Source organism: Anastrepha obliqua, chromosome 6 (assembly GCF_027943255.1).
Source record: "Anastrepha obliqua isolate idAnaObli1 chromosome 6, idAnaObli1_1.0, whole genome shotgun sequence".
In the NCBI taxonomy this organism is placed as follows: Eukaryota; Metazoa; Arthropoda; class Insecta; order Diptera; family Tephritidae; genus Anastrepha; species Anastrepha obliqua.
Window position 1 is genome coordinate 49,927,155 of NC_072897.1, and position 27,097 is coordinate 49,954,251.

General features: G+C 33.0%; 4 pseudogenes; all 4 read right to left on the reverse strand.

Moving 5' to 3' along the window:
• Positions 1–4,019: 4,019 nt before the first annotated feature.
• LOC129250974 (U2 spliceosomal RNA) lies at positions 4,020–4,203 on the reverse strand (annotated as a pseudogene).
• Positions 4,204–5,697: 1,494 nt separating this feature from the next.
• LOC129250975 (U2 spliceosomal RNA) lies at positions 5,698–5,881 on the reverse strand (annotated as a pseudogene).
• A 5,160-nt stretch (positions 5,882–11,041) lies between these two features.
• Positions 11,042–11,225, reverse strand: LOC129250977 (U2 spliceosomal RNA; annotated as a pseudogene).
• Positions 11,226–16,383: 5,158 nt separating this feature from the next.
• LOC129250978 (U2 spliceosomal RNA) lies at positions 16,384–16,567 on the reverse strand (annotated as a pseudogene).
• Between the last annotated feature and the right edge of the window lie 10,530 nt (positions 16,568–27,097).

Consider the following 27,097-nt stretch of genomic DNA (forward strand, 5'->3'; position numbering starts at 1 on the left):
TGGTCAAAAATGCAGTTTTTTGAGCCGATGTGTGAGAGCTCGCATTGTCCTGGTGAAGAGTGATCCGTCTTTGGCGATTGGTTTTCCTAATTTTTTGGAAAACAACTGTCAAAAAAATGGTTGTGTACCACTCAGAATTTACTGTTCTGCGTTGTTCTAGTGGTACGGTTGCGACATGTCCAGTTTTTCCGAAAAAACAGGCGACCATTTGCTTGGAAGTGCTTCGTGCGCGAACAACTCTTGTTGGATTTGGCTCATCTTGAAACACCCATACAGTCGACTGCTGTTAACTTTCGGGCTCATACGCGTAAATCCATGATTCATCACCTGTCACGATGTCATAGACTTGTTTCGAAGCCCCGCGATCGTATTTTTTGAGCATTTCCTTAGAGCAATCGACACGAGCCTTTTTTTGAGCGATTGACAAATTGTGTGGGATCCAACGCGAACAAATTTTTTTGACAGTCAAATGTTTATGCAATATTGAATGTATGTTAGTCCCACTAATGCCTAAGATTGTCTCAATCTCACGATAGGTCACATGACGATCTTGCAATATCAGTTCGCGCACAGCATCAATGGTTTTCGGAACAACAACTGATTTTGGACAACCTTCACGAAATTCGTCGTGGAGTGAACTACGACCACGATTGAATTCACCATACCATCGATAAACACTGGTCCTTGATGGAGCTTCATCGCCAAAAAATGAATTAAGTTCATCCATGCCATGTTACTGAGTTACTCCACGTCGAAAGTTGTAAAAAATAATCGCACGAAAATGTTCACGATTTAATTCCATTTTTGGACCCAGATGAATCTTTTAAGTTTCTGTAAACAACACAAATAGCGCTGGTATTTCAAAACGTTCTGAGTACGTAAAAGCCAAAAAATGTCAAACTTTGCGATACAGTTGTCAGTTGCCAGATTGCAATACCAGGGTTGCCAAGTCCCGACATATAAAAGTACCCCTCGTATTTTCTTCATATCGTTAGAAATAATTAAAGAAACCAAAAGCACATGAAGAAAAACCTCTCAAAGCAGCATTGAAGCCTGATTGTCAATTTTGCAGGTAATCTGCCATATGTGAACGGTTAGATTAGTTTGGTGGATTTATAGGTGACTAGCGTACCCTCGCCCGCTTCGCTAGACGATAAATTCAATGATTTGCTGAAAGAGAATAAAATTAATACGAAACAAAGCAAATTCTTTGATACAATTTCATTCGAACTTTATTGTAACACTTTTTGGTAGACAACGTTTTTGGTTTTTTCATCTTTCGCGTGAATAATGACGATGGTTTGCCAACTCGTGAGCAAGCTACATACAATTGTCCATGAGAAAAAATTGGGTATTCTAAATTAATACCGCACATTTGTAGAGACTGTCCTTGCGCCTTATTAATTCTCATAGCGAAGGCAAGGCGAATAGGGAACTGCAAACGTTTGAAATCGAATGGTAAATCCGCCGGAATCAGTGGAATTCAGGGTATCAAAATGTCTTCTCCTTTGTACTTCCCTTTCAAAATTGTTGCTTCGATAACGTTACCCATTAGCTTCTTCACAGCGAGTCTGGTACCGTTGCAAAGTCGGGGCACATTACTATTGCGCAGCATAATAATCGGTGCTCCAATTTTTAATCGTAAATTATGAGGTGGTAAGCCTGGCAAATCGAGTGAGTTTAAGAATTCAGTTGGATAATTTACGACCTCATCTTGATCAGTAATAGTGTCCATTGACTTATACGCAACTATGTCACCAGGTATTTGATCTAAAATAGCTGAATTTATATCATTGACGTCCTTATTTTTCCCATCTAAAATTGCTCTTTCGCTGAGTCAATCATGGTTTTTGTAATGTTGAACTATGTTTGGAAATACACTCTGTATCAATGCCTCTTTAGACTGTGCAAAAGTGCAGAAATTGTTAGGCAATGTTATCATTCCTGTTGTTTTTGAAAAAAGGTTTATTTTTTTTGGTTAAAAAGTGTTTTTTGAAGTTTTGAAAAACACTTCGCTCTAACAAATTTCTTCTCAGTTAATTGCTGAAAATTAAATATTTTGAAAAAACTATTTTTTTTTAATTTAACGTTTTTGAGAAAATTTTGTTCTTGAAAAAATTTCAAACTTTTGTAAAAGTTTAAATTGATTTGTTAAAAAAGATTTTTTTCCGGTTTGAAAAACACCCCCTCGAAAAAATGTATTCTCTATTAATAGTGGAATATGAAATGCTTTGAAAACACCATTTTTTTTTTTAATTTTGTTTGGTTTTCAGAAAATTTTGTTTTGAAAAAATTTCATACCCTTGAAAAAGTTTTATTTTATTTTATTTGTTGAAAATTTTTGAATTTTTGTCTTTTGTAATTTTAGAAAAACACCTCTTCGAAGAAATTTCTTTTATCTTTTTGAGGAAAATTTGGTTTTGAAAAAATTTCATGCTCTCGAAATTTTTTTATTTTACTTTATTTCTTTAAAATTTTTGAAAACAATTTTTTTTATAATTTTCGAAAAACACCCCTTTGAAAAAATGTTTTCTATGTGTCATAGTGGTATTCCATTAACTTTTAGGATTATAGTCAAATACTTACAAATATCTACGCTTTCACAAATAGCAACAATAAACAAATTTCCTCAAACCCAAAAAATTTACTTTTTTTCTAAAAAAATTCTAAACAAACAACGTAATAAATTTAGAATTTTGTGTTCACGAAAAAACAATATTGTTTTTATTGTATTAACTGAAAACCAAAATGTTGCAAAAAATCAAAACAAAACTAAATTATTTTTTTGTGTTCATTTGATCCATATGTTCTATAAAAAGTTGATATGGTAAATAATATGCAGGGTCTGATACACGCAAATTTCCATTGACCATTATAGTGACAAAATTATCGATCACCAATTCCAACAGGATTTCAAAATCAGAGTTGGAATGAGTTGTTGTGTGGTGTACTTCTGAAAAATGAGAAATAAACAAAATAAATCTAAAAATTCGAATTCTAACTTTATCTTGTGTATGTTCTTATTACCTTTGAATTTTTCCAATGAAGCACCATTCATTTTAAATTTTCCAAGAATTTTTTTTATCATTTCGCGTTTCTTTCCTTTTTCATTCGATTCCAATATTTGTTCATAGCCGAAAACATCGTTTGCAAACGCATTCATTTCCATATAGAATTGGTCAAAGAAAGCATTGCTCAATTGAATTGAAACATTATTTTCATAAATACTTAGGACCTTAACTAATGCACCTTGGTACATACCTAACGCAGATATTCATCGCGACCTTGACATCGATACTATTGATGAAACAATACAAAGCGCTACCAGAAGACACATAAATAGACTATTAACGCATACAAATCCTATGATGAGAAGACTACCAAATAAAGAAAAATCTACCCAAAGTCGACTTAACCGTCAAACACCAACAGATCTTGCAAAATCCTTGTAATCAATTGTCAACTAATCGTATATGTCATTGTTTGTTAACCACTTGTTTTTAAATAATATGTATATATTTCTTCTAAATGAGCTTGGGGGCATTGGCCCTTCAATATCACTCTCATTCCATCTTTTTGTAAATCAAATTACTTATTGTCTAACGACAGGTGTAATATTTTATGGAAGAAATAAAAAAAAAAAAATACCAGTCTAACGGTTAGACTTGATAGAAGTGAAACCTTCTGTAAAACAAACTGAGAGAGAATAAGACGAAAGCAGCATTAGGAGCGGGATAATTATAGGTTCATTATAATATTGCTATAAAGTTCATATTTTATTTTCTTCATTTTATCATTATTCATCCTCAATGTTTTCAATTTCAACAAATGATACGAGTGGCTTGTGATAGATAAAATATGATACAAATGCTTTGGTTTCGATGTTGTCAAAAAAAATACCCAAACGGACCAAAGAAACAGACTTACAAATTTCTTCCATTTTCGTCTACATGTATTCATATAAAAATTTATGGCTCTTCCCACCGAAGCTAAATGTATTAGTATATTTTTTCTTGTATTTATTCAAGGCCGAAATCCCGGCGGTACTGCAATACCGGGTCAACCCGTGGCAGAGGTGGAGCAAGCCCCTAAAACACTCCGCCCATTTCCAAAAATTAGTTTAACATTTGTTGCCCTCCGATGGAGGATCTATCAGATGTTAATCTGATAACCACACTACCTAGTCAATACATTTTAAATAATAAACCTAATAAGCCTTTTGAGAATTACACGCTCACAAAAATTATTTATATCAACATATAATATAACGCTTCGTAACTAAATAACTTTTAGGCCAGCACCTACAGCATGACGCGGTAGCCGAGCGACTAGCAATGTGAGCTTCCGATCCAAAATCCTTGGTTCGAATCACAAGAAAAAATAAAAGTTATTTTTATTTAGTTCGTCGCTACGTTTATATCAACATATATATTAATATAACGCTTCGTAGCCAAGAGGGTCGCTTTTTCGTTTCACTTTTCCTCAAACCACTCCCAACGATTCTAAAGAAGTTTTCACTTCAAAAATATATGAATGAAGTTTGCTTACTGCTTACACCTTTTCCAAAGGGGACGGAGCATAAAAAAAGTCGATTTACAAAGAAATACGAGTGCATATGTGTTTGTAACATATAAAAAAGTGTAATTGTGTTAGAGCTTCGGTCACGCAGGTTTTGCTGGGATATGCACTCGTATTTCTTTGGAAATCGACTTTTTTTTTTGATGCTCCGTCCCCTTTGGAAAAGGTGTAAGCAGTAAGCAAACTTCATTCATATATTTTTTCTCATTTTTGCATCAATAGAAAAAAAAACAAAAAAAACGGCAAGTCTGTCAAAGCAATAAGTCAAAAAGATATCTTTTCTCTCTTTTTGATATCAAAGTAGGCCGAGAATCAAATTGTCAACCTTTGGCAAATATGTAAGCAGTAAGCAAACTTCATTCATATATTTTTCCTCATTTTTGCATCAGTCAAAGTAAACAAACGCCGTAGCCGAGTGGGTTGGTGCGTGACTGCTATTCAGAATTCACAGAGAAAACGTCAGTTCGAATCTCGGTGAAAGCAAAATTAATAAAAACATTTTTTAATAGCGGTCGCCCATCAGCAGGCAATGGCAAAACACCGAGTGTATTTCTACCATGAAAAAAATCTGCTCATAAACATATCATAAAACAAAATGAAATAAATGTATAAAAAAAAAAAAATTTTTGTGATTCGAACCAAGGATTTCGGATCGGAAGCCCACATTGCTAGCCGCTGGGCTATCGCGCTGTGCTGTCGCCGCTGGCCTAAAAGTTATTTTGTTCGTCGCTACGTTTATATGCAACTGGCACTGGCAAACGAATCCATATGTATGAAAGGGATAAAAAATCACACGCACACAAAAAATTTGGCACAATTTTCCCAACGCTTTTAACAAAGTGATTGTAAAGGGGCGGGGCTAGTGACAGTTTAACGACCACGCGTGGCGGTCATGTGCAGGGTAACCTGACCACCACTCTTCTTGCTGGGATGTGTTTGTAACATATAAAAAAGTGTAATTGTGTTAGAGCTTCGGTCACGCAGGTTTTGCTGGGTGTTTTCAATAAATACAATGCAAATTTCAAAAAAAAAAAATCCATTTTCGTCTACATGTATTCATATAAAAATTTATGGCTCTTCCCACCGAAGCTAAATGTATTAGTATATTTTTTCTTGTATTTATTCAAGGCCGAAATCCCGGCGGTACTGCAATACCGGGTCAACCCGTGGCAGAGGTGGAGCAAGCCCCTAAAACACTCCGCCCATTTCCAAAAATTAGTTTAACATTTGTTGCCCTCCGATGGAGGATCTATCAGATGTTAATCTGATAACCACACTACCTAGTCAATACATTTTAAATAATAAACCTAATAAGCCTTTTGAGAATTACACGCTCACAAAAATTATTTATATCAACATATAATATAACGCTTCGTAACTAAATAACTTTTAGGCCAGCACCTACAGCATGACGCGGTAGCCGAGCGACTAGCAATGTGAGCTTCCGATCCAAAATCCTTGGTTCGAATCACAAGAAAAAATAAAAGTTATTTTTATTTAGTTCGTCGCTACGTTTATATCAACATATAATATAACGCTTCGTAGCCAAGTTGGTCGCTTTTTTCGTTTCACTTTTTCCCAAATCACTCCCAACGATTCTAAAGAAGTTTTCACTTCAAAAAAAAAATTTTCATTCGAATCATTTGAAATTTCTGTATACAATAACGAAAAATTCAAAAAAAGTTGTACACATAAAATGAATGTCGATTCGAAACTTACTTTAATCTAAGAATCGAGCAAGTTTTGTTTTGTACAATATTTTGATTTTTTCTTTTTTTTTATATGAAGAAAATATTTAAAAGAAATTTTTTTTTGCTAAAAACCTTCCCCTAGTGGATCCCTATAATATGAAAAAAGAACGAATAAAATTGGCCTCGTATGGGCCCAAAAAAATGCGTACAAACGAACATCATTTCAGTTTTATATATATAGATGTATATATTTCTTCTAAATGAGCTTGGGGGCATTGGCCCTTCAATATCACTCTCATTCCATCTTTTTGTAAATCAAATTACTTATTGTCTAACGACAGGTGTAATATTTTATGGAAGAAATAAAAAAAAAAAAAAAAATTTCATTCGAATCATTTGAAATTTCTGTATACAATACATTTCTGTATCACAATACAAATACAAAAAATTCAAAAAAAGTTGTACACATAAAATTACACATAAAATGAATGTCGATTCGAAACTTACTTTAATCTAACAATCGAGCAAGTTTTGTTTTGGACAATATTTTAATTTTTTCTTTTTTGTATATGAAGAAAATATTTAAAAGAAATTTTTTTTTGCTAAAAACCTTCCCCTAGTGGATCCCTATAATATGAAAAAAGAACGAATAAAATTGGCCTCGTATCGGCCCAAAAAAATGCGGACAAACGAACATCATTTCATTTTTATATATATAGATTAATGCATATGTGAACGTATTACAACACTATAAGAACTGAAGATGCAATTGAACTTTTGAACAATCATAACTAAAAACACTTGTATGCTCTACGAATTCTTGCCTAAAATCAATTTCTTCTCAAAAAATTACTAAAAATTTTCATCAAATTTGTATAAAGTTTTAAATTTACTAAAACGCACACACCAAAATGAGAGGTCTTTTTATAATGTATTTAGTTTAAATTCTTCGTTTTACATTAAATCAACAAACATTAAAATTATTTTGATTTTAAATGTTGGCGCATATAAATAATTTCAAATTAAGTTAGTTTAAAAATATAAATAGAATAAATTTTCGTTTATCAAGGCAACATAAATAGAAATGCACAAGCAAATTTTTTGCAAAATGCCGTCGGCTATTCGTCAATTTGATTTCCTACAGAAGCCAAAAACTGTACAGAGCCAATATACTAAAGAGAGAATTCGCTGTAATCAGCTCTGTTAAAAGTTTCACCCCACCCCGGCGGTGGTTAGACTTATTTTTTGACAATTCACACTATTCGTAGCCCGAGAGACTTCTCTATACATTAACGTTCTCTGCATAAGCGATAAACGAAACAATGTATACAAAGAAAACGCAGAAAACAGCCAAAACGCACCATACTCCAACATTTCACACACAGTTGGATCAGTCGATACTCTAACAATAACCAATACTCTCTCTTACGATTTCATCTCTCAAACGTCTCTGAGTAGACTTAATACCACAACTCAATTCGTATCTCAGCTCCTCTACTGCTTTCCCTCCCCCGAATTCTGATACAGTCGAGTCTTGATAATTTGTAACCCACTAAATCGGAAATCGCGATAAATCGAAAAAAATTCTATCCACTTGATAAAAATTCGTTAATTTGTAAAAATTCCATACATTTTGGTCCCCTCGTTAATTCGTAGTCTTTTTCACAACTCATAGAATATTAAACCTCTTATAAATTGAAATTTTGTTTTCGTCACCTCTTATAATTCGTATAGCAATTGGAAACTTTTTGTCGTTAAATTACCGTTGCATTTTGCAAACAGCTATGACGCCTTAATGTCGCTGTGCATGTTGAATTTTGCTCTTTAAAAATGAAAAATGTCATGGAGGCAAGCACAGTAAGGAGATAGTGACTTTGTTATTTTGCGTAAACCAGTATTGCACGGGAAAACTTAAGAAATTGCTTATTGGGAAGTCAGCAAAACCAAGGTGCTTTAAAAACATTTCTTACTTTCCAGTGCATTATCGGCACAACAAGAAGGCCTGGATGACATCAATAATTTTTAACGAATGGGTTCAAATATTAAATGGCACTATGGCAGCTAAAAATCGAATGATATTGTTATTTATAGACATCTGAGCTACGTAAAGATTGAGTTTTTGCCACCTAACACCACATCCAAGCTGCAGCCCCTTGACATGGGCGTTATAAAAGATTTTAAATCCTTATACCGCAGGAAATGGTTATTAATCTAGTTAACAGCATTGATCAAAAGAAAAAGTTTAGTTGCACAATGCTAACAGCTACACAAATTGCTTACAAAGCTTGAAAAATTGTAAGCATTTCATGCACTCAAAACTGCTTCCATGCTTATGGTTTCAATAAAACATTAAATGGTGCATTCCACTGTTACGTACAGACAAGTTCAACTAATTTTGCGGTTTATATTGCAAATAGCATTTAATTGTTTTATCAGATATATACTTTTTTTCTCTAGTTTAATAGATTATACACTAGTCTTTAATAGTGCGAAGAAACATTTAAAAAAAGGCATGAAATACTGAAGAAAAATACAAACAACCCACGTCACGTACGGGACATATCAAGTCAACCAACATTCGAAATCGTTATAGTTTTATTTAGATTTCAGCGAATATATTACAGGTGCATAAAAAGTGTCTTCGAAGGAAATTATAACTAAGAATCAAGCTTGCTACTAGCGAAAAAAAATATTAATTAAAACACATATTTATAATTCAAAAACATTTTTTTATATTTGTCACGTACAGACAAGTCGCGTCACGTACGGGACATAGTTCAACTTAAATCTATAACATATGTAAAAATCAATAGGTAAATACAGTTTTGTCTTGGGAAAGGCAATGTTTTCTGCACTCCACAACTTTCTCCTCAGTTTTAATAAAATGGAAGTTGGAAACTCCAGTTATCGCTTTGGCATTGTCCCACGGCGATGCACTTTTAATCCTTTCATAAATTTCAGAGGATGGCATATAAATCACACGGGTTTTTGTGACTAATTGAGAAGCTAAATCAGAAAAGTCCTTGGCTGATTGGACAACAAAATGTTCATTTTGGCTCATCATTTTCTCTCTTACCAGTCTTTTGATATTTCCACCAACTCCGTCTATCACACCTTTTCCATGCGATGTAGCAAAATATTTCCAATAAAAGGGCCTTTTGTACTTTTCACTCAACATTGTTGTTAGTTTAACCATATAACGGTTCTTAAATTCCGATGAAGGGCCGTCACTCCAAATAATTTCCGCTGAAAGTAAGTCTTCATTTTCTTTATGCATCAAGTCAAACAACTTATTGATGAAAACAGTTCTGTATCCTTGTCTTTCGAATTTGCATCTGAGCATATAAGATATGTTTGGCAATTGCCTTTGATGCTTTCCATTTCAATTCAACCGGGCTGCTCGGGTCATGTTCTTCGATTTCGATGTAACTTAAATATGTTGCTCTCTGGTCAAAATAATGAGACACGTATTTTTTTGTTCGCCCGAAAAAAATTTTTTTCAAGAGTTATCGGCAATTTTGTTTTTTGCCTCAAACTCGATTTTTTTTAATTATATAAGAAAAAAATTTTTTGAAATGCCCATAACTTAGTCAAAAATGAACCGATTTTAATAATTCTGGGTTCAAAATGATCGTAATTACTTACACAAGCGACTTCATGTAGAAACAATTGCAAAAAAGTAGTTAAAAATTTTTTATTTAGTAAAAAAGAAAAAAAATTTAAATTTTTTCAAAATTCAATATTTCAAAAAGTGCATTTTTTTTTTTTTATAACTTTTTTCCAAATCAAAAAAACATCTCAAACTTTAATTGAGCTGCATGCCTAGTAGCTAAAATGCGTTGTTTTTGAGTAATGAATTTTTAAGTAAACACCCTGTTTCGCACTGTTTCGGCAAGTGGCTGTCAAAGCCATAAGTCAAAAAGATATCTTTTCTCTCTTTTTGATATCAAAGTAGGCCGAGAATCAAATTGTCAACCTTTGGCAAATATGTAAGCAGTAAGCAAACTTCATTCATATATTTTTCCTCATTTTTGCATCAGTCAAAGTAAACAAACGCCGTAGCCGAGTGGGTTGGTGCGTGACTGCTATTCAGAATTCACAGAGAAAACGTCAGTTCGAATCTCGGTGAAAGCAAAATTAATAAAAACATTTTTTAATAGCGGTCGCCCATCAGCAGGCAATGGCAAAACACCGAGTGTATTTCTACCATGAAAAAAATCTGCTCATAAGCATATCATAAAACAAAATGAAATAAATGTATAAAAAAAAAAAAAATTTTTGTGATTCGAACCAAGGATTTCGGATCGGAAGCCCACATTGCTAGCCGCTGGGCTATCGCGCTGTGCTGTCGCCGCTGGCCTAAAAGTTATTTTGTTCGTCGCTACGTTTATATGCAACTGGCACTGGCAAACGAATCCATATGTATGAAAGGGATAAAAAATCACACGCACACAAAAAATTTGGCACAATTTTCCCAACGCTTTTAACAAAGTGATTGTAAAGGGGCGGGGCTAGTGACAGTTTAACGACCACGCGTGGCGGTCATGTGCAGGGTAACCTGACCACCACTCTTCTTGCTGGGATGTGTTTGTAACATATAAAAAAGTGTAATTGTGTTAGAGCTTCGGTCACGCAGGTTTTGCTGGGTGTTTTCAATAAATACAATGCAAATTTCAAAAAAAAAAAAATCCATTTTCGTCTACATGTATTCATATAAAAATTTATGGCTCTTCCCACCGAAGCTAAATGTATTAGTATATTTTTTCTTGTATTTATTCAAGGCCGAAATCCCGGCGGTACTGCAATACCGGGTCAACCCGTGGCAGAGGTGGAGCAAGCCCCTAAAACACTCCGCCCATTTCCAAAAATTAGTTTAACATTTGTTGCCCTCCGATGGAGGATCTATCAGATGTTAATCTGATAACCACACTACCTAGTCAATACATTTTAAATAATAAACCTAATAAGCCTTTTGAGAATTACACGCTCACAAAAATTATTTATATCAACATATAATATAACGCTTCGTAACTAAATAACTTTTAGGCCAGCACCTACAGCATGACGCGGTAGCCGAGCGACTAGCAATGTGAGCTTCCGATCCAAAATCCTTGGTTCGAATCACAAGAAAAAATAAAAGTTATTTTTATTTAGTTCGTCGCTACGTTTATATCAACATATAATATAACGCTTCGTAGCCAAGTTGGTCGCTTTTTTCGTTTCACTTTTTCCCAAATCACTCCCAACGATTCTAAAGAAGTTTTCACTTCAAAAAAAAAATTTTCATTCGAATCATTTGAAATTTCTGTATACAATAACGAAAAATTCAAAAAAAGTTGTACACATAAAATGAATGTCGATTCGAAACTTACTTTAATCTAAGAATCGAGCAAGTTTTGTTTTGTACAATATTTTGATTTTTTCTTTTTTTTTATATGAAGAAAATATTTAAAAGAAATTTTTTTTGCTAAAAACCTTCCCCTAGTGGATCCCTATAATATGAAAAAAGAACGAATAAAATTGGCCTCGTATGGGCCCAAAAAAATGCGTACAAACGAACATCATTTCATTTTTATATATATAGATGTATATATTTCTTCTAAATGAGCTTGGGGGCATTGGCCCTTCAATATCACTCTCATTCCATCTTTTTGTAAATCAAATTACTTATTGTCTAACGACAGGTGTAATATTTTATGGAAGAAATAAAAAAAAAAAAAAAATTTCATTCGAATCATTTGAAATTTCTGTATACAATACATTTCTGTATCACAATACAAATACAAAAAATTCAAAAAAAGTTGTACACATAAAATTACACATAAAATGAATGTCGATTCGAAACTTACTTTAATCTAACAATCGAGCAAGTTTTGTTTTGGACAATATTTTAATTTTTTCTTTTTTGTATATGAAGAAAATATTTAAAAGAAATTTTTTTTTGCTAAAAACCTTCCCCTAGTAGATCCCTATAATATGAAAAAAGAACGAATAAAATTGGCCTCGTATCGGCCCAAAAAAATGCGGACAAACGAACATCATTTCATTTTTATATATATAGATTAATGCATATGTGAACGTATTACAACACTATAAGAACTGAAGATGCAATTGAACTTTTGAACAATCATAACTAAAAACACTTGTATGCTCTACGAATTCTTTTCTAAAATCAATTTCTTCTCAAAAAATTACTAAAAATTTTCATCAAATTTGTATAAAGTTTTAAATTTACTAAAACGCACACACCAAAATGAGAGGTCTTTTTATAATGTATTTAGTTTAAATTCTTCGTTTTACATTAAATCAACAAACATTAAAATTATTTTGATTTTAAATGTTGGCGCATATAAATAATTTCAAATTAAGTTAGTTTAAAAATATAAATAGAATAAATTTTCGTTTATCAAGGCAACATAAATAGAAATGCACAAGCAAATTTTTTGCAAAATGCCGTCGGCTATTCGTCAATTTGATTTCCTACAGAAGCCAAAAACTGTACAGAGCCAATATACTAAAGAGAGAATTCGCTGTAATCAGCTCTGTTAAAAGTTTCACCCCACCCCGGCGGTGGTTAGACTTATTTTTTGACAATTCACACTATTCGTAGCCCGAGAGACTTCTCTATACATTAACGTTCTCTGCATAAGCGATAAACGAAACAATGTATACAAAGAAAACGCAGAAAACAGCCAAAACGCACCATACTCCAACATTTCACACACAGTTGGATCAGTCGATACTCTAACAATAACCAATACTCTCTCTTACGATTTCATCTCTCAAACGTCTCTGAGTAGACTTAATACCACAACTCAATTCGTATCTCAGCTCCTCTACTGCTTTCCCTCCCCCGAATTCTGATACAGTCGAGTCTTGATAATTTGTAACCCACTAAATCGGAAATCGCGATAAATCGAAAAAAATTCTATCCAATTGATAAAAATTCGTTAATTTGTAAAAATTCCATACATTTTGGTCCCCTCGTTAATTCGTAGTCTTTTTCACAACTCATAGAATATTAAACCTCTTATAAATTGAAATTTTGTTTTCGTCACCTCTTATAATTCGTATAGCAATTGGAAACTTTTTGTCGTTAAATTACCGTTGCATTTTGCAAACAGCTATGACGCCTTAATGTCGCTGTGCATGTTGAATTTTGCTCTTTAAAAATGAAAAATGTCATGAAGGCAAGCACAGTAAGGAGATAGTGACTTTGTTATTTTGCGTAAACCAGTATTGCACGGGAAAACTTAAGAAATTGCTTATTGGGAAGTCAGCAAAACCAAGGTGCTTTAAAAACATTTCTTACTTTCCAGTGCATTATCGGCACAACAAGAAGGCCTGGATGACATCAATAATTTTTAACGAATGGGTTCAAATATTAAATGGCACTATGGCAGCTAAAAATCGAATGATATTGTTATTTATAGACATCTGAGCTACGTAAAGATTGAGTTTTTGCCACCTAACACCACATCCAAGCTGCAGCCCCTTGACATGGGCGTTATAAAAGATTTTAAATCCTTATACCGCAGGAAATGGTTATTAATCTAGTTAACAGCATTGATCAAAAGAAAAAGTTTAGTTGCACAATGCTAACAGCTACACAAATTGCTTACAAAGCTTGAAAAATTGTAAGCATTTCATGCACTCAAAACTGCTTCCATGCTTATGGTTTCAATAAAACATTAAATGGTGCATTCCACTGTTACGTACAGACAAGTTCAACTAATTTTGCGGTTTATATTGCAAATAGCATTTAATTGTTTTATCAGATATATACTTTTTTTCTCTAATTTAATAGATTATACACTAGTCTTTAATAGTGCGAAGAAACATTTAAAAAAAGGCATGAAATACTGAAGAAAAATACAAACAACCCACGTCACGTACGGGACATATCAAGTCAACCAACATTCGAAATCGTTATAGTTTTATTTAGATTTCAGCGAATATATTACAGGTGCATAAAAAGTGTCTTCGAAGGAAATTATAACTAAGAATCAAGCTTGCTACTAGCGAAAAAAAATATTAATTAAAACACATATTTATAATTCAAAAACATTTTTTTATATTTGTCACGTACAGACAAGTCGCGTCACGTACGGGACATAGTTCAACTTAAATCTATAACATATGTAAAAATCAATAGGTAAATACAGTTTTGTCTTGGGAAAGGCAATGTTTTCTGCACTCCACAACTTTCTCCTCAGTTTTAATAAAATGGAAGTTGGAAACTCCAGTTATCGCTTTGGCATTGTCCCACGGCGATGCACTTTTAATCCTTTCATAAATTTCAGAGGATGGCATATAAATCACACGGGTTTTTGTGACTAATTGAGAAGCTAAATCAGAAAAGTCCTTGGCTGATTGGACAACAAAATGTTCATTTTGGCTCATCATTTTCTCTCTTACCAATCTTTTGATATTTCCACCAACTCCGTCTATCACACCTTTTCCATGCGATGTAGCAAAATATTTCCAATAAAAGGGCCTTTTGTACTTTTCACTCAACATTGTTGTTAGTTTAACCATATAACGGTTCTTAAATTCCGATGAAGGGCCGTCACTCCAAATAATTTCCGCTGAAAGTAAGTCTTCATTTTCTTTATGCATCAAGTCAAACAACTTATTGATGAAAACAGTTCTGTATCCTTGTCTTTCGAATTTGCATCTGAGCATATAAGATATGTTTGGCAATTGCCTTTGATGCTTTCCATTTCAATTCAACCGGGCTGCTCGGGTCATGTTCTTCGATTTCGATGTAACTTAAATATGTTGCTCTCTGGTCAAAATAATGAGACACGTATTTTTTTGTTCGCCCGAAAAAAATTTTTTTCAAGAGTTATCGGCAATTTTGTTTTTTGCCTCAAACTCGATTTTTTTTAATTATATAAGAAAAAAATTTTTTGAAATGCCCATAACTTAGTCAAAAATGAACCGATTTTAATAATTCTGGGTTCAAAATGATCGTAATTACTTACACAAGCGACTTCATGTAGAAACAATTGCAAAAAAGTAGTTGAAAATTTTTTATTTAGTAAAAAAGAAAAAAAATTTAAATTTTTTCAAAATTCAATATTTCAAAAAGTGCATTTTTTTTTTTTTATAACTTTTTTCCAAATCAAAAAAACATCTCAAACTTTAATTGAGCTGCATGCCTAGTAGCTAAAATGCGTTGTTTTTGAGTAATGAATTTTTAAGTAAACACCCTGTTTCGCACTGTTTCGGCAAGTGGCTGTCAAAGCCATAAGTCAAAAAGATATCTTTTCTCTCTTTTTGATATCAAAGTAGGCCGAGAATCAAATTGTCAACCTTTGGCAAATATGTAAGCAGTAAGCAAACTTCATTCATATATTTTTCCTCATTTTTGCATCAGTCAAAGTAAACAAACGCCGTAGCCGAGTGGGTTGGTGCGTGACTGCTATTCAGAATTCACAGAGAAAACGTCAGTTCGAATCTCGGTGAAAGCAAAATTAATAAAAACATTTTTTAATAGCGGTCGCCCATCAGCAGGCAATGGCAAAACACCGAGTGTATTTCTACCATGAAAAAAATCTGCTCATAAGCATATCATAAAACAAAATGAAATAAATGTATAAAAAAAAAAAAAATTTTTGTGATTCGAACCAAGGATTTCGGATCGGAAGCCCACATTGCTAGCCGCTGGGCTATCGCGCTGTGCTGTCGCCGCTGGCCTAAAAGTTATTTTGTTCGTCGCTACGTTTATATGCAACTGGCACTGGCAAACGAATCCATATGTATGAAAGGGATAAAAAATCACACGCACACAAAAAATTTGGCACAATTTTCCCAACGCTTTTAACAAAGTGATTGTAAAGGGGCGGGGCTAGTGACAGTTTAACGACCACGCGTGGCGGTCATGTGCAGGGTAACCTGACCACCACTCTTCTTGCTGGGATGTGTTTGTAACATATAAAAAAGTGTAATTGTGTTAGAGCTTCGGTCACGCAGGTTTTGCTGGGTGTTTTCAATAAATACAATGCAAATTTCAAAAAAAAAAAAATCCATTTTCGTCTACATGTATTCATATAAAAATTTATGGCTCTTCCCACCGAAGCTAAATGTATTAGTATATTTTTTCTTGTATTTATTCAAGGCCGAAATCCCGGCGGTACTGCAATACCGGGTCAACCCGTGGCAGAGGTGGAGCAAGCCCCTAAAACACTCCGCCCATTTCCAAAAATTAGTTTAACATTTGTTGCCCTCCGATGGAGGATCTATCAGATGTTAATCTGATAACCACACTACCTAGTCAATACATTTTAAATAATAAACCTAATAAGCCTTTTGAGAATTACACGCTCACAAAAATTATTTATATCAACATATAATATAACGCTTCGTAACTAAATAACTTTTAGGCCAGCACCTACAGCATGACGCGGTAGCCGAGCGACTAGCAATGTGAGCTTCCGATCCAAAATCCTTGGTTCGAATCACAAGAAAAAATAAAAGTTATTTTTATTTAGTTCGTCGCTACGTTTATATCAACATATAATATAACGCTTCGTAGCCAAGTTGGTCGCTTTTTTCGTTTCACTTTTTCCCAAATCACTCCCAACGATTCTAAAGAAGTTTTCACTTCAAAAAAAAAATTTTCATTCGAATCATTTGAAATTTCTGTATACAATAACGAAAAATTCAAAAAAAGTTGTACACATAAAATGAATGTCGATTCGAAACTTACTTTAATCTAAGAATCGAGCAAGTTTTGTTTTGTACAATATTTTGATTTTTTCTTTTTTTTTATATGAAGAAAATATTTAAAAGAAATTTTTTTTTGCTAAAAACCTTCCCCTAGTGGATCCCTATAATATGAAAAAAGAACGAATAAAATTGGCCTCGTATGGGCCCAAAAAAATGCGTACAAACGAACATCATTTCATTTTTATATATATAGATGTATATATTTCTTCTAAATGAGCTTGGGGGCATTGGCCCTTCAATATCACTCTCATTCCATCTTTTTGTAAATCAAATTACTTATTGTCTAACGACAGGTGTAATATTTTATGGAAGAAAAAAAAAAAAAAAAAAAAAATTTCATTCGAATCATTTGAAATTTCTGTATACAATACATTTCTGTATCACAATACAAATACAAAAAATTCAAAAAAAGTTGTACACATAAAATTACACATAAAATGAATGTCGATTCGAAACTTACTTTAATCTAACAATCGAGCAAGTTTTGTTTTGGACAATATTTTAATTTTTTCTTTTTTGTATATGAAGAAAATATTTAAAAGAAATTTTTTTTTTGCTAAAAACCTTCCCCTAGTGGATCCCTATAATATGAAAAAAGAACGAATAAAATTGGCCTCGTATCGGCCCAAAAAAATGCGGACAAACGAACATCATTTCATTTTTATATATATAGATTAATGCATATGTGAACGTATTACAACACTATAAGAACTGAAGATGCAATTGAACTTTTGAACAATCATAACTAAAAACACTTGTATGCTCTACGAATTCTTGCCTAAAATCAATTTCTTCTCAAAAAATTACTAAAAATTTTCATCAAATTTGTATAAAGTTTTAAATTTAGGTACTAAAACGCACACACCAAAATGAGAGGTCTTTTTATAATGTATTTAGTTTAAATTCTTCGTTTTACATTAAATCAACAAACATTAAAATTATTTTGATTTTAAATGTTGGCGCATATAAATAATTTCAAATTAAGTTAGTTTAAAAATATAAATAGAATAAATTTTCGTTTATCAAGGCAACATAAATAGAAATGCACAAGCAAATTTTTTGCAAAATGCCGTCGGCTATTCGTCAATTTGATTTCCTACAGAAGCCAAAAACTGTACAGAGCCAATATACTAAAGAGAGAATTCGCTGTAATCAGCTCTGTTAAAAGTTTCACCCCACCCCGGCGGTGGTTAGACTTATTTTTTGACAATTCACACTATTCGTAGCCCGAGAGATTTCTCTATACATTAACGTTCTCTGCATAAGCGATAAACGAAACAATGTATACAAAGAAAACGCAGAAAACAGCCAAAACGCACCATACTCCAACATTTCACACACAGTTGGATCAGTCGATACTCTAACAATAACCAATACTCTCTCTTACGATTTCATCTCTCAAACGTCTCTGAGTAGACTTAATACCACAACTCAATTCGTATCTCAGCTCCTCTACTGCTTTCCCTCCCCCGAATTCTGATACAGTCGAGTCTTGATAATTTGTAACCCACTAAATCGGAAATCGCGATAAATCGAAAAAAATTCTATCCAATTGATAAAAATTCGTTAATTTGTAAAAATTCCATACATTTTGGTCCCCTCGTTAATTCGTAGTCTTTTTCACAACTCATAGAATATTAAACCTCTTATAAATTGAAATTTTGTTTTCGTCACCTCTTATAATTCGTATAGCAATTGGAAACTTTTTGTCGTTAAATTACCGTTGCATTTTGCAAACAGCTATGACGCCTTAATGTCGCTGTGCATGTTGAATTTTGCTCTTTAAAAATGAAAAATGTCATGAAGGCAAGCACAGTAAGGAGATAGTGACTTTGTTATTTTGCGTAAACCAGTATTGCACGGGAAAACTTAAGAAATTGCTTATTGGGAAGTCAGCAAAACCAAGGTGCTTTAAAAACATTTCTTACTTTCCAGTGCATTATCGGCACAACAAGAAGGCCTGGATGACATCAATAATTTTTAACGAATGGGTTCAAATATTAAATGGCACTATGGCAGCTAAAAATCGAATGATATTGTTATTTATAGACATCTGAGCTACGTAAAGATTGAGTTTTTGCCACCTAACACCACATCCAAGCTGCAGCCCCTTGACATGGGCGTTATAAAAGATTTTAAATCCTTATACCGCAGGAAATGGTTATTAATCTAGTTAACAGCATTGATCAAAAGAAAAAGTTTAGTTGCACAATGCTAACAGCTACACAAATTGCTTACAAAGCTTGAAAAATTGTAAGCATTTCATGCACTCAAAACTGCTTCCATGCTTATGGTTTCAATAAAACATTAAATGGTGCATTCCACTGTTACGTACAGACAAGTTCAACTAATTTTGCGGTTTATATTGCAAATAGCATTTAATTGTTTTATCAGATATATACTTTTTTTCTCTAGTTTAATAGATTATACACTAGTCTTTAATAGTGCGAAGAAACATTTAAAAAAAGGCATGAAATACTGAAGAAAAATACAAACAACCCACGTCACGTACGGGACATATCAAGTCAACCAACATTCGAAATCGTTATAGTTTTATTTAGATTTCAGCGAATATATTACAGGTGCATAAAAAGTGTCTTCGAAGGAAATTATAACTAAGAATCAAGCTTGCTACTAGCGAAAAAAAATATTAATTAAAACACATATTTATAATTCAAAAACATTTTTTTATATTTGTCACGTACAGACAAGTCGCGTCACGTACGGGACATAGTTCAACTTAAATCTATAACATATGTAAAAATCAATAGGTAAATACAGTTTTGTCTTGGGAAAGGCAATGTTTTCTGCACTCCACAACTTTCTCCTCAGTTTTAATAAAATGGAAGTTGGAAACTCCAGTTATCGCTTTGGCATTGTCCCACGGCGATGCACTTTTAATCCTTTCATAAATTTCAGAGGATGGCATATAAATCACACGGGTTTTTGTGACTAATTGAGAAGCTAAATCAGAAAAGTCCTTGGCTGATTGGACAACAAAATGTTCATTTTGGCTCATCATTTTCTCTCTTACCAGTCTTTTGATATTTCCACCAACTCCGTCTATCACACCTTTTCCATGCGATGTAGCAAAATATTTCCAATAAAAGGGCCTTTTGTACTTTTCACTCAACATTGTTGTTAGTTTAACCATATAACGGTTCTTAAATTCCGATGAAGGGCCGTCACTCCAAATAATTTCCGCTGAAAGTAAGTCTTCATTTTCTTTATGCATCAAGTCAAACAACTTATTGATGAAAACAGTTCTGTATCCTTGTCTTTCGAATTTGCATCTGAGCATATAAGATATGTTTGGCAATTGCCTTTGATGCTTTCCATTTCAATTCAACCGGGCTGCTCGGGTCATGTTCTTCGATTTCGATGTAACTTAAATATGTTGCTCTCTGGTCAAAATAATGAGACACGTATTTTTTTGTTCGCCCGAAAAAAATTTTTTTCAAGAGTTATCGGCAATTTTGTTTTTTGCCTCAAACTCGATTTTTTTTAATTATATAAGAAAAAAATTTTTTGAAATGCCCATAACTTAGTCAAAAATGAACCGATTTTAATAATTCTGGGTTCAAAATGATCGTAATTACTTACACAAGCGACTTCATGTAGAAACAATTGCAAAAAAGTAGTTGAAAATTTTTTATTTAGTAAAAAAGAAAAAAAATTTAAATTTTTTCAAAATTCAATATTTCAAAAAGTGCATTTTTTTTTTTTTATAACTTTTTCCAAATCAAAAAAACATCTCAAACTTTAATTGAGCTGCATGCCTAGTAGCTAAAATGCGTTGTTTTTGAGTAATGAATTTTTAAGTAAACACCCTGTTTCGCACTTTTTGTTTTTTGCAAAATAAAAAATTTTCAACTACTTTTTTGCAACTATTTCTACATGAAATCGCTCGTGTAAGTAATAACGATCATTTTGAACCCAAAACTATTAAAATCGGTTCATTTTTGACTAAGTTATGAGCAATTAAAAAAAATTTTCTTATATAGATTATTTCCATTTCAATTCAAAAGGGCTATTCGGGACATGTTCTTCGATTTCGATGTAACTCAAATATGTTGCTCTCTGGTCAAAATAATGAGACACGTACTTTTTTGTTCGCCCAAAAAAATTTTTTTTCAAGAGTTATCGGCAATTTTGTTTTTTGCCTCAAACTCGATTTTTTTTAATTATATAAGAAAAAAATTTTTTGAAATGCCCATAACTTAGTCAAAAATGAACCGATTTTAATAATTTTGGGTTCAAAATGATCGTTATTACTTACACGAGCGATTTCATGTAGAAATAGTTGCAAAAAAGTAGTTGAAAATTTTTTATTTTGCAAAAAACAAAAAGTGCGAAACAGGGTGTTTACTTAAAAATTCATTACTCAAAAACAACGCATTTTAGCTACTAGGCATGCAGCTCAATTAAAGTTTGAGATGTTTTTTTGATTTGGAAAAAGTTATAAAAAAAAAAAAAATGCACTTTTTGAAATATTGAATTTTGAAAAAATTTAAATTTTTTTTCTTTTTTACTAAATAAAAAATTTTCAACTACTTTTTTGCAATTGTTTCTACATGAAGTCGCTTGTGTAAGTAATTACGATCATTTTGAACCCAGAATTATTAAAATCGGTTCATTTTTGACTAAGTTATGGGCATTTCAAAAAATTTTTTTCTTATATAATTAAAAAAAATCGAGTTTGAGGCAAAAAACAAAATTGCCGATAACTCTTGAAAAAAATTTTTTTCGGGCGAACAAAAAAATACGTGTCTCATTATTTTGACCAGAGAGCAACATATTTAAGTTACATCGAAATCGAAGAACATGACCCGAGCAGCCCGGTTGAATTGAAATGGAAAGCATCCTTTGTAAAAACTTGCAGCAGTAAATAAAAGAACACTTGTTCGTGACTAGAGTGCGCCTTGAACTTCATTCTGGTATTCACAGCCAAAAGACATCGCAAAATCAACTTGAAGGATTCGCACATTTTCATTGCGTTGGTCTTTTTGAAATTCACCGGCTTGAACTCGTTTTAAATTAACATGCTTCATCATAATATGGATAGAATCAATCAATTTTTCTTTAAGTTCACCTGAACTTGTTTCGTGGCTTACTAAACGTAGTTTATTTTCTGAGTTTTTTTCCCATTCCTTCTATACACAGATTGTACTTAAGTCCATAGAAATTAAAATTTTTTTGCCATCAGAACAAGTATCACATTCATTTTTCCAGCACTTCGAATTCAAAGAAGGATCACATTAAATCATAGTCCACCAGTCGTTAAAATAATTTTGTTTCAAACCTTTCAATTTGAAAATAAAATTTTCATGAGTTAAACATTTGCACTGGTCTGAAGGTGTGTCTTTCATTAGCAAAACGTTTTTCGGTCCTAGACTAAAAAATTTTGAAAATCCAATTTCGATATTAGGAAAAAATTCTTTAAAAATGAAAAAGGCTTCTCGTAGGTACAAAGTCAAATAATGCTTTTGACACTTCTTCTTAATGCCGTCATCGTTATAACGAGTATCGACACCTGATGTGCTAATGTTTGGGCTTTCTGCTAGAGCAATGTTCATTTTACGCGCTAGTTCTGTAACAACCGCTTTTTCTTTCTTGGTGATTGAGGCAGTGCTTTTAGAGACTTTTGAACAGCTTTAGATAAAGTCTGTTTCGACTTGTACGGAGATTCAGTACTTACAGGAGAATCAGTAGGATTTTTAAGTTCAACCCGCTTTTTTGCCCTTTGCAATCTCTTCTTATCCCTTTCCTTAAGTGAAATTGCTTTTAACTCACCTTCAGAAAAATTTTCTGCTTTTCGTTTACGAAGCTCACGCAATCTTTTAGTCTCATTAGCGATAAAGTTTGGATATTTCTCTTTTTGCTTTTCTCGAAATTTTCGCATGCGGCTAGCACTGGTTGATGGTTGCTGGTCGCTCATTTTTGCGTTATTGAGATTTGCAGTACAAAAAAGGGCTTTGTTTATGACAAACGCCAGTAAAAGTTGAAGATGTCAGATAACTTATTCTTCGGCGTCACGTACAGACACTTTATTATTGTAAGCAAAGCGATTTCAAACAAAATTGTTTCACCAGTTTTTAGACCGCTAAAAGTTAGCTGTTAACAGAAAAATTCAATTTGTATAGTCGACTTGTTTTACAATTATTAATAGAAAAAGGAATTAAGCGTCACGTATGGGACATCGAAACTTACCTTTCCGTTATGATTAATTTCTTATCAAAAAAACACTTAAGCAAAAAAATGAGTATACAGTTAAATACAGCGAACTATACACTATAACTAACAGAAATCTAGTTTCTATCTATCAATGGCGGCAGCGACCTCGCAAAAAGTTGTGTAAAGACTAATGAAAAAATCCAACTTGTTGTTACTCTCAATAAATAAAGGTATTTCCTAAAAATGAGACATACTCACTACAACTTTTGTAAATTACTATAGATGAGAACATAATCTCACTATGTACGTGCAATAATATATAAAAAATGCATATTTGTAAAACAGTTCAGAGTTCCACTTTTTCATGGAATGCTCCAAATGATGATTATTTAGAAGATAGTCAATTAAACATAGATTATCTGTGGGAAGCTATATCTGAATACTCTGAAAATGTCTGATCTTTCGAGGAATATGTTAACGTTGACATTGCTGTAACTGGTATGGTAACAGATAACGACATTTTGGAAGAAGTTTTGCATGTCAGTAATGAAAGTGACGAGGATGATGATGACGCCGAAGGAAATGAAACTTTAACAACCACACAAGCCATAGCGTTAGTACATCGATTGAAATATTTTCTTTCAACAAATGATATTCAAGACCGTGTCTTTGATTGCCTTATTAGTTTGGAAAATGATATAGAAAAACTTAAAGAAAAAAAATACCAGTCTAACGGTTAGACGCGATAGAAGTGAAACCTTCCGTAAAACAAACTGAGAGAGAATAAGGCGAAAGCAGCATTAGGAGCGGGATAATTATAGGTTCACTATAATATTGCTATAAAGTTCATATTTTATTTTCTTCATTTTATTATTATTCATCCTCAATGTTTTCAATTTCAACAAATGATACGAGTGGCTTATGATAGATAAAATATGATACAAATGCTTTGGTTTCGATGTTGTCAACATATCTTTGAAATACCGCGTCAATGGTTGTTTTTGATCGTGTTGTCGATTCAGTGCGATTGTTACACATTTTTAAATTGAATGTTGTATTGAGAACGTCAATTAAAGGAACCGCTGTGTCCAATGCAAAATTTACGTTAAAATCGCCACTTAAAATCATTGGAACTTTATTGTAATCTTTTCTAAGTATCCGCGATACTTCTGGTGTATACTTTATTAAATTTTCGTGAATGAATTCCGTGATGCTATTTATTGATTTTTTTTTCTGTCGATACTCACGACACTTTTCTGTATTATTTTTCGGCATAATTGCGGTAAATATTTAAAAATGAAAATATTTACGAATATAAAAATACACACGCGGTTGCTATTATGAGCGTCCCCAGCAAAACCTGCGTGACCGAAACTCTAACACAATTACATTTTTTTGAATGTTACAAACACATATGCACGCAGGTTTTGCTGGGGCGTGACCGAAACTCTAACACAATTACACATATGCACTCGTATTTGTTTGAAAATCGTCTTTTTTTTTGGTTCTCCGTCACCTTTGGAAAATGTGCAAACAGTAAGCAAACTTTATTCATATATTTTTCCTCATTTTTGCATCAGTAAAATTAAACAAACGCCGTAGCCGAATGGGTTGGTGCGTGACTACTATTCAGAATTCACAGAGAGAACGTCAGTTCGAATCTCGGTGAAAACACCAAAATTAAGGAAAACTATTTTTCTAATAGCGCTCACCCCTCAGCAGGCAATGACAAAACACCGAGTGTATTTCTGCCATGAAAAAAAGCTCCTCATAAACATATCATAAAATAAAATAAAATAACTGTATAAAAAAATTTTTTTTCTTGTGATTCGAACCAAGAATTTTGAATCGGAAGCTCACATTGCTAGCCGCTCGGCTATCGCGCCATGCTGTCGGCGCTGGCCTAAAAGTTATTTAGTTCGTCGCTACGTTTATATGTAATATTCGTAGCCAAGAGTGTCGCTTTTTTCGTTTCACTTTTTCTCAAATCACTCCCAACGATTCTAAAGAAGTTTTCACTTCAAAAGCTCCTCATAAACATATCATAAAATAAAATAAAATAATTGTATAAACAAATATTTTTTCTTGTGATTCGAACCAAGAATTTTGGATCGGAAGTTCACATTGCTAGCCGCTCGGCTATCGCGCCATGCTGTCGGCGCTGGCCTAAAAGTTATTTAGTTCGTCGCTACGTTTATATGTAATATTCGTAGCCAAGAGTGTCGCTTTTTTCGTTTCACTTTTTCTCAAATCACTCCCAACGATTCTAAAGAAGTTTTCACTTCAAAAAGCGTCAAACAATCGAAAATAACAGACTTTTTTAAAAACTATGAATTTTGTTATTATAATTGTATTCACTGTTCAATTATGATTTATTATGAAAAACGTACAATTGAATGTACTTAAATATTTTTTTTAATTAAATTTATATATGTATACATGATACATGTAAAAGCCTCGTTTATTTGAATTTTTTTTTTTAACCTCGTTTAATGGAAATCGCGATACTTTGAATTTCTGTGTAAATCGACTGATAACTGATCCCCTTGCCATTTCGAATTATCGGGACTCGACTGTACTAGTAATACAGTAGCAATGAATGATAATGAAACATTAGAATACTACAGTGGAATGTTAATGGCCTTCTTAACAATTATCCTGATTTAAATTTATTAATTACAAAATTTACTCCCGAAATAATAGCACTACAAGAGACACATATCCCAGCCAGAAATTCAGCTAATCCCCCTATTAAATATGTGAGTTATTTCCAAAATAGTTCACAAAATACTTGCAGCGAACAAGGCATTGCTGTATTTGTAAAAAAATTAGTTATCCATAAGCAAATACCTATCAACTCAAACATCCAATCGTTAGCTTTTGAAGTCGATTTTGGTTTTAAAGTAACAATAATTACGTGCCACATTCCTACAAATCAAAATTTTAATAACAGATATCGATTCAATATTCTAGACCCTTTTTCAACTCCAGTCATATTATTAGTAAACTTTAACGCATGGAGCCCCCTTTGGGCCTCCGCTTCTGCCAACATAAGAGGAACCATAATGGAGGCCATAGGCTTCTCCAAAAATTTAGTTGTTCTTAATGATTGTGCACCCACCCATTTTTCCACTCATAAATCCTCTCCCACCCTGATATTATCCTACCTTCAGCATCCATAACTCCTAAACTATGATCCAAAACACTGGATGACTTGCATAATGATGACCACTTCCCTATCATTTTCTTTCCTTGAAACTACTTTTCCTACCAAGTTAAACCTATTGCCAAATTCATAACAGAAAAAGCTGATTGGCCACAATTCTGCAAATCTTTATTATTATCTGTCTAGAAGTAACCTTTTCACCGAACATCAATGAAGAGGCATCTACCATCAAATTGATAATTCGATCAGCTGCTCACCTTGCGATACCACAAACAAACACAAAAAATACAAAGAAAAACTTATGAAAAACTTACGAAAATTATGTAAACTACAAAAAAGTCAATGCTCTTTTCAGGCGAGAACTTAAATCTTCAGAACAAAAATCTCTTGAAAAACTTACTTACACATGGTCAGACTACTCACATTCTTCAAATTTTAGTCCAGATTTTAATAAGTTAAATGCAAACACCAAAAGCGAAAACTATCAAAATCACTCTCCTACACTGTCTGCTCCAAGTGCTGATGCTCCTGTTTGAATTTGATAGTACTATTTTCTCAATGAAAGGCAAAACTCCATGTGTAGACAAAATATCGTATCCTATTTCACGAAATATTCCCTTTGTTGTGAAATCAAGTGTTGTAAGAGTATATAATCTGATTTTAGACCGAGGTTTATACCCACAGGCATGGGAAACATGCTCCCTAAACCAAGCAGACCCAATTCTCTGATTTCAAATTATTAACCAATTTCGTT